Here is an 11,872-nt window from a genome sequence, read left to right on the forward strand (position 1 = left end):
ATGAGGTGTTTTGTGCACGCACTTGCTGCGACTTATCGCCTCCCCGCCACTCGGTTATCTGGATGTAAAACCGGCGCACCTTCTCAGGCAGATGTTGACCGTCCAGACCCCCAAGGAGTTTTAGTTAGCAAAGAAGCCTGCTTACAGTTTTATAGATAATGTCTCTCTGGGGCTGTGATTGTCCCCTTCCGGCTCTGGCTGCCTATCACCGGAGGGGGATGGTCTGCCGCCAGCTATCTCTGTTCAGTCCTTTATTCCGTGCGCGGGCCTGGTGGTGTCATAGGTTAGGGCTGGCTTTTCGCGTGGTAGATATCCCACAGTCTGGTTTGCTAGCCCAAATTATTTCGCTCAGATAGTGCTCAGGGTATTCAGGCCAGATTCTTGCGATGTAGCCCGCGCCGCGCCTCCCTGCCCAGCCCCCGCTTGCTAATGGCGTGTGCAGGCGTCTGCGCTGCTTCTCCGCTGGGGGAGTTACCACTGGGGGAGTTACTGTAGGGCTCGCAATGTGCGGGTTTGAATTATTTATTTTTCCTCCCTGTTATGTTGCCCTCTGTGCTTCCAAGGCTTGGCACAGATTCGGCAGTGAGAAGGTTTCCTGGTGTTTGGAAACTTCTCTCTTTTTAAGACTCCCTTCCCGGGACGGAACTCCGTCCCTCCCTCTTTTGTCCCTTTTTTTGTCTTTTATATTTTTCCCTACCTCCTTTCGAAGACTTGGGTTGCTTTTCTGGGTGCCTGATGTCCTCTGCCGGCATTCAGAAGTTATTTTGTGGAATTTACTCGGCGTTTAAACGTTCTTTTGATGAATTTGCGGGGGAGAAAGTGTTCTCCCTGTCCTACTCCTCCACCATCTTAGCTCCTCCCTGGCGTGGGTTTTCATGCCCTCCTCCAGGGATCTTCCAGACCCAGAGATCAAACCCATGTTCCCTGTGTCTCCTGCATTGCAGGTGGATTCTTTTATCTGCTGAGCCATCGGGGACATGCAAAGAGTAGTTCTGAACCCAGGCTCAGCTATCTTGGATCTGTTACCCAATCTTTCTGTGCCTCAGTTTCTCCATTTGTCAAATGGGGACAATAATCCTGCTTTCACAGGCCATGTTCCTCCTCCCCCTATCCCCATGTCCCCAGGATCACTGATCAGTGAGGCCTGGCTGTTACCACCTCTGTAGATCCCAGTCCTCAGTCTGAGATCATGGGTTACTGAGCTATAACCCCACTCTCCCTCCAGAATCCAAGATACACCCAAAAGGAAAACTGAGCTCACACAGAGTAAGTCCCTGGGCACCAGGCCCAATGTCAGCCCCACCCCTAGGCTGGCCAACACAGGACAGTCCAGGTTTAGAACCACTGTTCAGATCCAGTTTCAGTGGGTTCAGATCAGCTGGGGTTGCACAGGCCCTGGCACTTTGTGACTGTGCGACCTTAGTTACTTGTCCACTCTGGGCTCGTTTCCTGCTGCCCCTTTTCCAACCCCAAACCCACTTCATCCCTGGCTCTTGGCTTGCAGCCTGAGATGTAAGAGGTCCTCAGTGACACCATACATGATCTTTGTTGTTTGGGCTTTTTGTTTATTTTTTGTGGATTTTTTACTCAAGGATCTCTAGTAGAATGATGTTGGCATAAAGTGGGTTTCCCACTGCTCAGTGACAACCTAGAGAGGTGGGATTGTATTTAGGTTGGGGTGGGAGGAAGGTTCATGAGGGAGAGGACATGCGCATACCTATGGCTGATTCATGTTGATGTATGGAAGAAACCAACAAAACATTGTAAAGCTATCTTCTTCTAATTAAACATACTTTTTTTTTTTAAGAAAAAGGGATAAAGCTTATTTTATACCCAGGGAAAACAATAAAGTGGGTTTACCCAGAACATTCAAGTTTTGAAAGCAATCTGGGGCAAGTTTTCACACGATCAAACAGAAAGACTTGGCAAAAGCTGACGATCCACCGGACATGCCAGACCATCTTTTCCTGTCAACCTGCAGACCTGAGTCGTTCCTGGCTGCCCTCTTCTGTACAAGTTGTGGCTGGTCGAGTGGCTGCAGACACTCTGAGGTTGCTTCGACTTAAACTCTTCAGTGAAGCTGTGAGTACAGATTCAGAGGCTGAGTAGTCATTTCCCACTGCATTAAAATGATGGGTTAATCCAGAAGGCTACACCCAGGATCTGATTTTTTTAATTTAAATTTATTTATTTTAATTAGAGGCTAATTACTTTACAATATTGTATTGGTTTTGCCATACATCAACATGAATCCCCCACAGGTGTACACGTGTTCTCAATCCTGAACCCCCCCTCCCACCTCCCTCCCCATACCATCCCTCTGATCTGATTTTTATTTTGGAAGAAATAGTCTCCATGAGAAGCAAAACTCACCAGTACTTACATCCAGAAGAAAATAATCAGGAGCCCCAGGACTTAAGGCTGCAAAGCGTTGCTGGGTGGTGATACTAGATACATGTTTTGGTGGAGGTTTAACCCGGGAGGAATATTTATCAGGATTGTTATGATTCTGGTTAGTGTGTGTCTTGCTGTTTCTCACAGTTCCCTTGACCCAGGGTAGGCAAGACGCGAGCAGGGAAGCTGGGGGAAGAGAGGAGTGGTAGGAATGGCAGACATATTTGTTTGAAGCAGCAAGGTAGACATGCTTTGCTCTAATGGCTGAGAGTAGCAATGACGATGACGGCAACTCCACAGAACTCAAGGTGCCTCGACTCGCCTCTCCTCAACTACAAGAGCGTTTCAGGTGGTGCTTACATAGGACCACACCGTGATGTGTGTGCACAGTGCCACAAATGATCCCAGCTGCAGGACAAGAGTGGAGTGGGGCGAGAGAGCCTGACCACCGCCACCTGGCCAATTGCTCTCCCCCTACAGTGTGCTGGCCATGAAATTTCATAGGTTTGGAGGCATCTTTCCCAACCCCTCTTTTTGCTAAGCCCTATTAGCTATGGTGTAGGAATACATGTGGGTGTCAGACCAGAAACAGCTGTACTGATGGTTGTGTCGGATACCGTTTACTGACTGAGTGCATCCGGGTGTTTGCTCATGCCATTTCCTCCACTGGAAACACGTCTGTAACCTGGAAAGATCTAGGTCCTCCTCCAAAGCCCAAAGCAGACAAAACCTACTTAAAGAAACCTTCCAGAGTCCTCCCCAGAGGGTTCTTCCTGGCCTGTATCCTTCTACCAGATTCTGATGACTAGACTGTGGCTTTCCCGAGTACATCTACATATCCTCAGTGTCCTGAGCGAGACCTAGGCTTGAGTGGGCAGAGGTGAATTGCATTCTGAATGAAAGTAGAAATTAAAAAGCAGGGGTTGTCTTTTGGACTCTGTGCAAGAGGGAAAGGGTGGGATGATTTGGGAGAATGGCACTGAAACATGTATAATATCATGTGTGAAACGAAACGCCAGTCCAGGTTCAATGCATGATACAGGATGCTCGGGGCTGGTGCACTGGGATGACCCAGAGGGATGGTATGGGGAGGGAGGTGGGAGGGGGGTTCAGGATGGGGAACACGAGTACACACGTGGCGGATACATGTTGATGTATGGCAAAACCAATACAATAATGTAAAATAATTAGCCTCCAATTAAAATAAATAAATTTAAAAAAATAAATAAAGGCAGGATTTTTAAAAAAAGCAGGGGTTGGTGGAGAATGGTGCTCAAATGCACACCGAGGCTCCTGGGAGCCTGTTTATAGGAAACCTGGATTTTTCTGCAATGGCTTATCCCTGTTTGACCACACATCCTTTTCTCAACAAACAGAGGAAGCTGAGGGAATGGCAAGGATTCAACTCAGAAGGGACCAGAGGAAGGAAAGCAAATCCTGTTTCCTGCCTGGTGATTGTGGAGAGCAGTGATTCACTGTCGAGAGCTTGTGATGCTAAGGTTTTTTTTTCGGTCACTCTTTGTAGCATGTAGGATCTTAGTTCCCCGACTGATGATCGAACCCATGCTCCTTGTGCTGGAAGTGCAGACACTTAACCACTGGGTCACCAGAGAAGTTCACTGAGGTCTTTATAAACAGTTACAAATTTAAATTTAAATTTAATTTTACATCCACTCCAGGAGGGAGGTACCCATTTTAGAAATGAAGACATCAAGGCTAAGGGACTTCACTGGACGAGCCACAGGTGGTCCAGTGGCTAAGACTCTGCGCTGGCATTGCTGAGGGGCCAGGGTTCAATTTTTGGTCAGGGAGCTAGAACCCACACACTACAAATAAGAGTTTACAGGCCATGGCTAAAAATCCCCCATGCCATAGCAACTAAGACCTAGAGCAGCCAAGTAAATATATAAGAAAAGAAAGAAATCAAGGCTCAGAAGAGAAACAACTTATCTAAGATCTCAGAGATATAAAGAAAAATAGAAGCACAGGTCTGACTCTAAAGTCCTTTCTTCATCATTCTGATACATGTCCAAGGGGAAGGGGGTGGGAGGGGGGCTGGAACACCAAGGTCCAAGTTCTCCCTCCCCATAAGGGCCTGCTTCCCTAGGATAGAGGTCATGGGGCACCCTGGACCCTGGAGAGCCTGTGAAAGGACAGGAGGAGTGAAGGGTATGATTCTATCAGAAGAGAACTTGGCCATTTGCAATTCATTTACTTTTTTATCATGTGATTCTTCTGAAGAGGGGCAGAGTTATTATTTTATTATGTAGATAGGGAAACAGGCAAAGGCAGGGATGCGACTTCTCCAGATCACACAACAAGTCAGGAAAGAAGTAAGGCTCAAAAATCATTTCAGACAAGCTCCTGACAAGCAGACTCTCCTGCAGGCAACAACCACACACTCTAGACCTGGTACAAAGTACAAAACACAAAAGTGCAGAGTGCAGAACCGCCACGTGAGGGCTCAGGAGAAGGAGCAGAACAGGAAGACTTTGAGGGGAGTCAATAACCCTAAATATTCACTGGAGGAACTGTTACTGAAGCTGAGGCTCCAATACTTGGTTACCTATTTCGAAGAACTGACTCACTGGAAAAGACTCTGATGCTAGGAAAGAGTGAAGGCAAGAGGAGAAGAGGGCAACAGAGGATGAGCTGGTTGAATGGCATCATTGACTCAATGGGCGTGAGTTTGAGCAAACTCTGGGAGATAGTGAAGGACAGGGAAACCTGGTGTGCTGCAGTTCACGGGGTCGCAAATAGTTGAACACGACTTAGAGATTGAACAATGAACAACAACAAAACATGGATTTAACGATGGGCAGAGGACAAGTTTGTCTTTTTTTTGTGTGTGTGGCTTTCCCTTGAAGGAAGCTGCAGTTCTGGGACAGATAAAAAGGGCTGAAACTATGATAGAAAGCCTGCTATTTTTCTGGCCCAAAAGCAACCCCAGAGGACAGAACCCAGAGCAACCAGGACTGTGGGAGGAGAAATGGTTAAAGGAGAGAAAGAAAGGAAAAGCCAAATTCTGTGCACAATTTCTACACCAGTGTCTGATGGATCCTTACCACATAGCATTATACAGACTAAAAGAAGTCTGAGCTAAGATGATAGTTGCCTCTCATCACAGACAGGACAGATTTGCAATTTCAGTCTAACCAAGTGAATTGCCTGCTAAAGGGGGAAAAATTATTATTGGAGGAATATAATTGGGTTGGCCAAAAAGTTTGTTCAGGTTTTTCCATACCATCCAGGGGAAAAACCCAAGCTAACATTTTGGCCAACCCAGTAAAAGAATAGGGGTACCCAGGTGATTCAGTGGTAAAGAATCTTCCTGCCAATGTGGGAGTTGCAGGAGACACAGATTCCATCCCTGGGTCGGGAAGATCCCCTGGAGAAGGAAATAGCAACCCACTCCAGTACTCTTGCCTGGGAAATCCCATGGACAAGAGGAGCTGGTGGGCTACAGTCCATGGGATTTCCAAGAGTAAGACACGACTAAGCAACTGAACACACACACGCACACGCACACGAAAAGAATCCATAGCCTCTTCAAGATAATATTCATAACGTCCAGGATATTTTTAAAAATTACTTGACCCAAAGGAAGGAAAATGTAATCCCTTCTCAAAAGAAAAGACTATCAGTAGAGGTCAACACTGAATGATCCAGATGTGGGAATTAATAAACAAAAATTTAAAGGCAGTTATTATAACTATGCTTGATGAGATAAAGGAAATTACATGTGTATGAAAAGATAGAAATCTCAACAGAGAAATAGAAAATACCAAAGGACAAAAAAGGAGCAAGAGAAAATTTTAGAACTGAAGTATATGGTATCTGAAATTCTAAAATGAAATGTTTGCACTTAATAACAGAATGGAGATGGCAGAGAAAGAGTGAGTTTAAACATAGATTTTAAAAGAAATTATCCAATCTGAGGAAACAAAAGAAAAAAGTTTTTAAAAAAAAGCCTCATGGACTTGTAGGAAAACATTGAAAGGTATAAAGTTAATAGGTAATTGAGGAATTGGGTTCCCAGCTGGAGAGAAGAATGAAAGGAGTGGGGAAAAATATTTGAAGAAATAATGGCTGAAAACGTTTCAAGTTTAGTGAAAGAGCTAAATTTACACGTTCAAGAATGGACTTGTGGACACAACTGAGAAAGGAGAGGGTGGGATGGATGAAGAAAGTAGCAGTGACATATTTACACTCTCGTGTGTAAAACTGAAGGAGGAAATGGCAACTCACTCCAGTATTCTTACCTGGAGAATCCCACGGACAGAGGAGCCTGATGGGCTACAGGCCATGGGGTTGCAAAGAGTCAGACATGACTGCGCATGCACACACACGTGTGTAAAATAGATAATGGGTGGGAAGTTGCTGTATAACACAGGGAGCCCTGCCTGGGCCTCTGTGAGGACCCTAGAGGAATGGGATAGGAGCAGGGAAAGTTGCTCACAAGGGAGGGGATATATATATACAGTTAGTGCTGATTCTGGTTGTTGTAAGGCAGAAACCAACAGAACATTGTAAAGCAATTATCCTCCGACTAAAAAAAAATAAATGGAACCATTGGAGATGCATTTTACAGAAAAAAAACAGAAGAATTTCTGTGAGGGACTTCCCTGGTGGACTGTGGCTAGGGCTCTCTGCTTTTACTGCTGAGGGTGCAGGGTCAATCCCTCATCGGGAACTAAGATCCCAAAAGCGGTGTGGTATGGCTAAAAAAACAGTTGTGTGAACCCCAAAGAATATAAGACAGTCTATATTCCCCAGACAGCCTAACACTTTCAAAATTGGCTCTGTAACAAAGCGGCTGGCAGGCAGACTACGTCTAACCATACATCATGGACTGCCCTTCATCAAAGTTGACTTGGAGCCTAATGAATTTAGCCCTCAGAAGCAATGGCCTGAGATATCACTGAACTGTCCTGAAGGGGACTCAGTGCCATGTCTCCTGGAGAAATATCTTGAACGCTTGAGTTGTGAGCTCATGGAATGTGTCATGCTCTGAATCCACACCCAGGATTTAGTGCATTTGCTCCCATACCCATGTTTTATGGATCTAGGAATTAAGAAGTTAAGACAAGGCAGTAAATTTCATGATTACACATCATAATCCCATCTCAAAGTTTTTGTTTTCAATGCCCATGACTCTGGAACGTTCTGGACTAGACATTTTAGTACTAAAGAGGGTACTACCTCTGTGAAGGCAGAACAGAAAGTTTCGTTGAAATGCCATATCTGATTCCTCATGCTCCTTGATTTGTGGATAACAATGAGGTTATGGGTTGGATGTGGTAATGACCTTGGTTATCAAGAGAGATTTGTACATTGCTACACAGGAGAGCAGTAGGAACATGAGTAGAACTCCACGGATTCCTTCTACTCATGGGCCCCTTCTAGGAATCCTTCTTGGAAGACTGTGACTGATGATACAGGTTAACAGAAAACTCCACAGTCTTACTGAACTGGAACCAACAAAGGGCTCAGGCTCCATAGGAGTGAATTTTCCTACAGGAAAGGGGAACACTGAGTGGAATCACCCTTAAGAACTGGTATCAAGGGAGCAGTGCTCCTGGAGGCTGGTGTCTACTGCACCTCCCTGTTGCCTGCACATACATAATATACATGCAGAGTACTGAGAAAGGAGCCCAACGGAGCAGGAGATGCACTGGCATCGCCCTTCACCCCTGACATCCCTGCAAGATGCAGCAGGGGGAGGTGATTCATGTTTATCTCCAGCTGGGGAAGTGAGCGGTGCACTTACTGTGGTGTGTGGGGTGCTTGGACCCAGAACAGGGTGAGGAGAGTCATGTCTGTTGATCTAAGAGGGCATGTGTACATCCAGGAAGCACTACATCTGGAGCCTCTTGAACTGAGACTTTCTCTCAAGGGTTCAGGTCCCTATTACACATTATTCTTCCTCATCCTTCAGCCTGACCTATTGGTCCAAGAATACAGTCCTCTGACCCAAGTTATTCTGTGTCGTGGGAACTTGACACTGGGATTCCAGGTGCTTGGACCTAAGATCCTGCTGGCAGGGGCCTCTGGGGACAGACGGTGAGCTGTGCAGGGGAACCTGTCCTGCTCCCTCTCCTTCATGAACTGTGTGTGTTTGGGGGCTTCTTTTCATTCTCTGACCTGGCCTGCATCCCTCCAGTGCACCCTCTTCTGTGCTCACTTAGCCAGACTCAGTTTCTTTTGCTCAGACACAGGGATCTAACCTGACACGGGGGTCACTGTGGAATTGCATCAACCACACAATGAGCTCAATGGGATCCAGCTCTAAGGATTCAGAGGATGTAGGGGTGGACACTGAATGGTTGTATCACTCAGTGTCTGAAACCCTGCCCAGGAGAAGTCTGTGCAGGATGGGAATTCTCCAGGAACTGATGAAGAAGTGACAAGGAATGAACTCAATTTCTAAAGGTCAGACAGATGCTGGCCATGACTGCTGACATCTTCAGGAAGGAATGGAAGGGCCGATTGAAACCTCAGGGAAACACGGGCTGAGAGGGAGTCAGAGTCAGAGGCACTGAGGACAGTCTTCCGAGGGAGGTTTGGACAAAAGTGTGGAGAAGGCTCTGCAGCACATAGGGAGGGACTTAGGAGACACCCCGGGATCATTTCCAGGTCCCGGGTCTCTGGTTTCCTTCCCTGGGCTCCAGGCGTGGGAGCCTGTTAGGCGCTCACATGCTCCACATGTGGAAACCCAGAGAGTCGGTGCCCTGTGGAGCAGGCCCGTGGGGGTGAGAGCCACACCCAGATGCTCCCCTCTCCTCCCTGGAGAGCAGGAGCCTGAGACATCCCATGAAGGCTCCTCAGAAGGTCCAGGCAGGTGCAATCCCAGATGGGTGACCAGGTCAGAGCATGCCTTGGATGGACTTTCCCTCCTCCCCTGACCACTTGCCCCAGCCCTCAGTCCTGTTTCTGGGGGTGGAGTGAGCCTGGCCTCCAGCTCTGCCCTCAGGGGCCCCCAGGCCACAGCAGAATAGTTTGGGCTGCATGTTTTATTGAAAGTATGTCCATTTGCCTGACGCACAGTGCAGTCAAGCAATACAAGAATGTCAGAGTTTGGAGCAGAAGAGTTTTATTGCAGGGCCATGCAAGCAGACAGGCGGCTCATGTGTTAAAAACCCCAAACTCCCCAAAAGCTCTCAACAAAGCCCTTTTATAGAAAAGTGAGGGGGGAGGGCCAGGTTAGTGGCAAACTTCCCAGTGTCAGATTATTGCTCTTGATAGTAGGTCATGATGTTCCTATAAACCTCCAGCAAAGCAAATTCTCTGTTCTGACAAGAAAGGGCAAGGTCCCAAGGCTCAACTTTCACCCTGAGGTTCAGGTCCTAGCTAAAAGGAGGGTTTCCCTGTGAGGGCTGGTTACCCTCCAGGGAACCTTCCTCTAGCACTTAGTCTAAGCCCTCTCACCAGTACCAAGCCCTGCTGAAAAGGCAGATCTCAGCCACTGGTGCCCTTTAGTCTCCAAGCCTGCTCAGCTGTTAACACTGAGGGAGCCAGGCACCCAGCACCGAGCCAGCACTCAGGCTTCTCATTTAACCTGGAGAGATTATTGTATAGGAGCCATAGGAACACGTGTTGCAGCAAATGCCCTTCAGGTTAATCCCTAGCTCCCAACTGTTGCCCTTTAGAGAACAGCCCCCACCATAGAATGGACTTGAAGTGATGCTGTGCAATGTCCTTGCCACTTAACCCTGACCTCTGGCACCTGCTTGGGGTCGACAACTGACCTCAGCTGGACCAGTTCTTGGAACTTGAATGGAGTGACTGAAGCTGGTTAAAGCTGTCACCTTAATGACAGTGTCCAGTTACTCCAGTTGCTGAGGCCTCTGTGGACTGGGACCCATGGAGACCTCCACCACCTCAGGTCTCAGAGGTGGGGATGGATGAGAGGTTCACTGTCTTCCCAAGGATGGGCCCGGCCAGTGGGCAGCCAAGCGAGGGCTCTGGAGCCCTGCCGGTCACCGTCCCCAACCTGTCCCCCACCCTTCAGCTCACCTTCAGGCCTGAGGCTGGAAGGCCTGGAGGGCTGGGGAGAAGGCGGCCATCCCCCTCTTATAACACTCTACTCTGTGAGGACACCGCTGCCAGGCTGACTGTGGGAGGGAGGGCTCTGCGACCACCCACTCCTGGTCTCCTGCCGACAGTCTCCTCCTAACTACCTTGAGCTAAAGGCTGTGCATCCCCCGGCCCTTTTATGTGGAGGCTTTGGGCGTCTGTGGTCAGAGTCATGGCTGCCAGGGAAGAGCTGGAGGCGGGTGCTGCTAAGGTCGATATTCTTAAGGGTCATTTTAGTCCCCTGTGGGAAATAGACGGGTGGAGGTAGGGCAGTGCCCCAAGGTAAACACAGGAAGATGGTTCTGGAAGCTCCTGCAGGAGTCCTGGTGAAATGTGAAGGCAGCCTGGGTGAGGCGTGTGCTGTCTCTCTCTGCCCCTCTGTTTACAGCTGACCCTCTCTCACACCTGCACACAAGCCCTCTGCCCTCAATCACCCTTGGGTGCCCCGTGTCCATCCTTGTCCCTGGGGCTGGAGGAGGAGTATCCCCGTGCTCAGCCCAAGTCAGACTACACGGGCTCCCCCCGGTGTCCCATGGGGCTTGGTGGCTCCAGGGTCTGAAGGAAACGACTGGCTGGCAGGCAGGAGGAGCCATGGAGGATGTGCTCCCTTAGACCCTGGGAGACAGGCTCACGGGGAAGGAGCTCAGGCATCCGGAGCCCAGCTGAGCCCGTCAGTCAACACAAGGAAGCCTCAGTGAATCAGCTTGTATTTATTGAGCCAGAGTCTAGAGAACACTAGGTGGGGAAGAGTCAGACAGACCTGGAATATCTCATCAAGCACCAACCCCACCTGAGGAAGAAATGGATGCTCCAAGAGGCTGTGTCCGTTGGCCCCAGGCTGGTTGACTTCCTTGACTCACTGCAAAGTTCGTGACCTGTTGCTGTCTACTGCTTTCATTTTTCTTCCTTTTTTTCTAATCAACCTCAGTTCCCATGCAACATTTGGAATTTTGTGGGAACTTCACAGGTCTGTTGCTTCTCCCTGGACCCAAAGAGCCCCTGGCAACTTGTCAAATGTCTTATCTACTGTGTTGTCATCATCATCATAGCTGCTGTTTCCATCATTACCACCATCATTATTTAGGAGTCACTGCCTGAAGACCTACATAGATGTTTCTTCAAAGAAGACATACAGGTGACCAAGAGGCACATGAACAGATGCTCAGCCTCATTAGATATTAGGGAAGTGCAAATCAAAACTACAATAAGGTATCAGCTCACACCAATCAGAGGGAGCATTATCTAAATGTCTACAAATAATCAATGCTGGACAAGATGTATAGAAAAGGGAGCCCCCCTACACTGTTGGTGGGAATGTAAATTGGTACAGTCACTATAGAGGACAGTATAGAGGTTTCTTGAAAAACTAAAAATAGAGTTATCATATAATCCACCAATCCCA

Source organism: Bos indicus x Bos taurus, chromosome 5 (assembly GCF_003369695.1).
Source record: "Bos indicus x Bos taurus breed Angus x Brahman F1 hybrid chromosome 5, Bos_hybrid_MaternalHap_v2.0, whole genome shotgun sequence".
Lineage (NCBI taxonomy): Eukaryota > Metazoa > Chordata > Mammalia > Artiodactyla > Bovidae > Bos > Bos indicus x Bos taurus.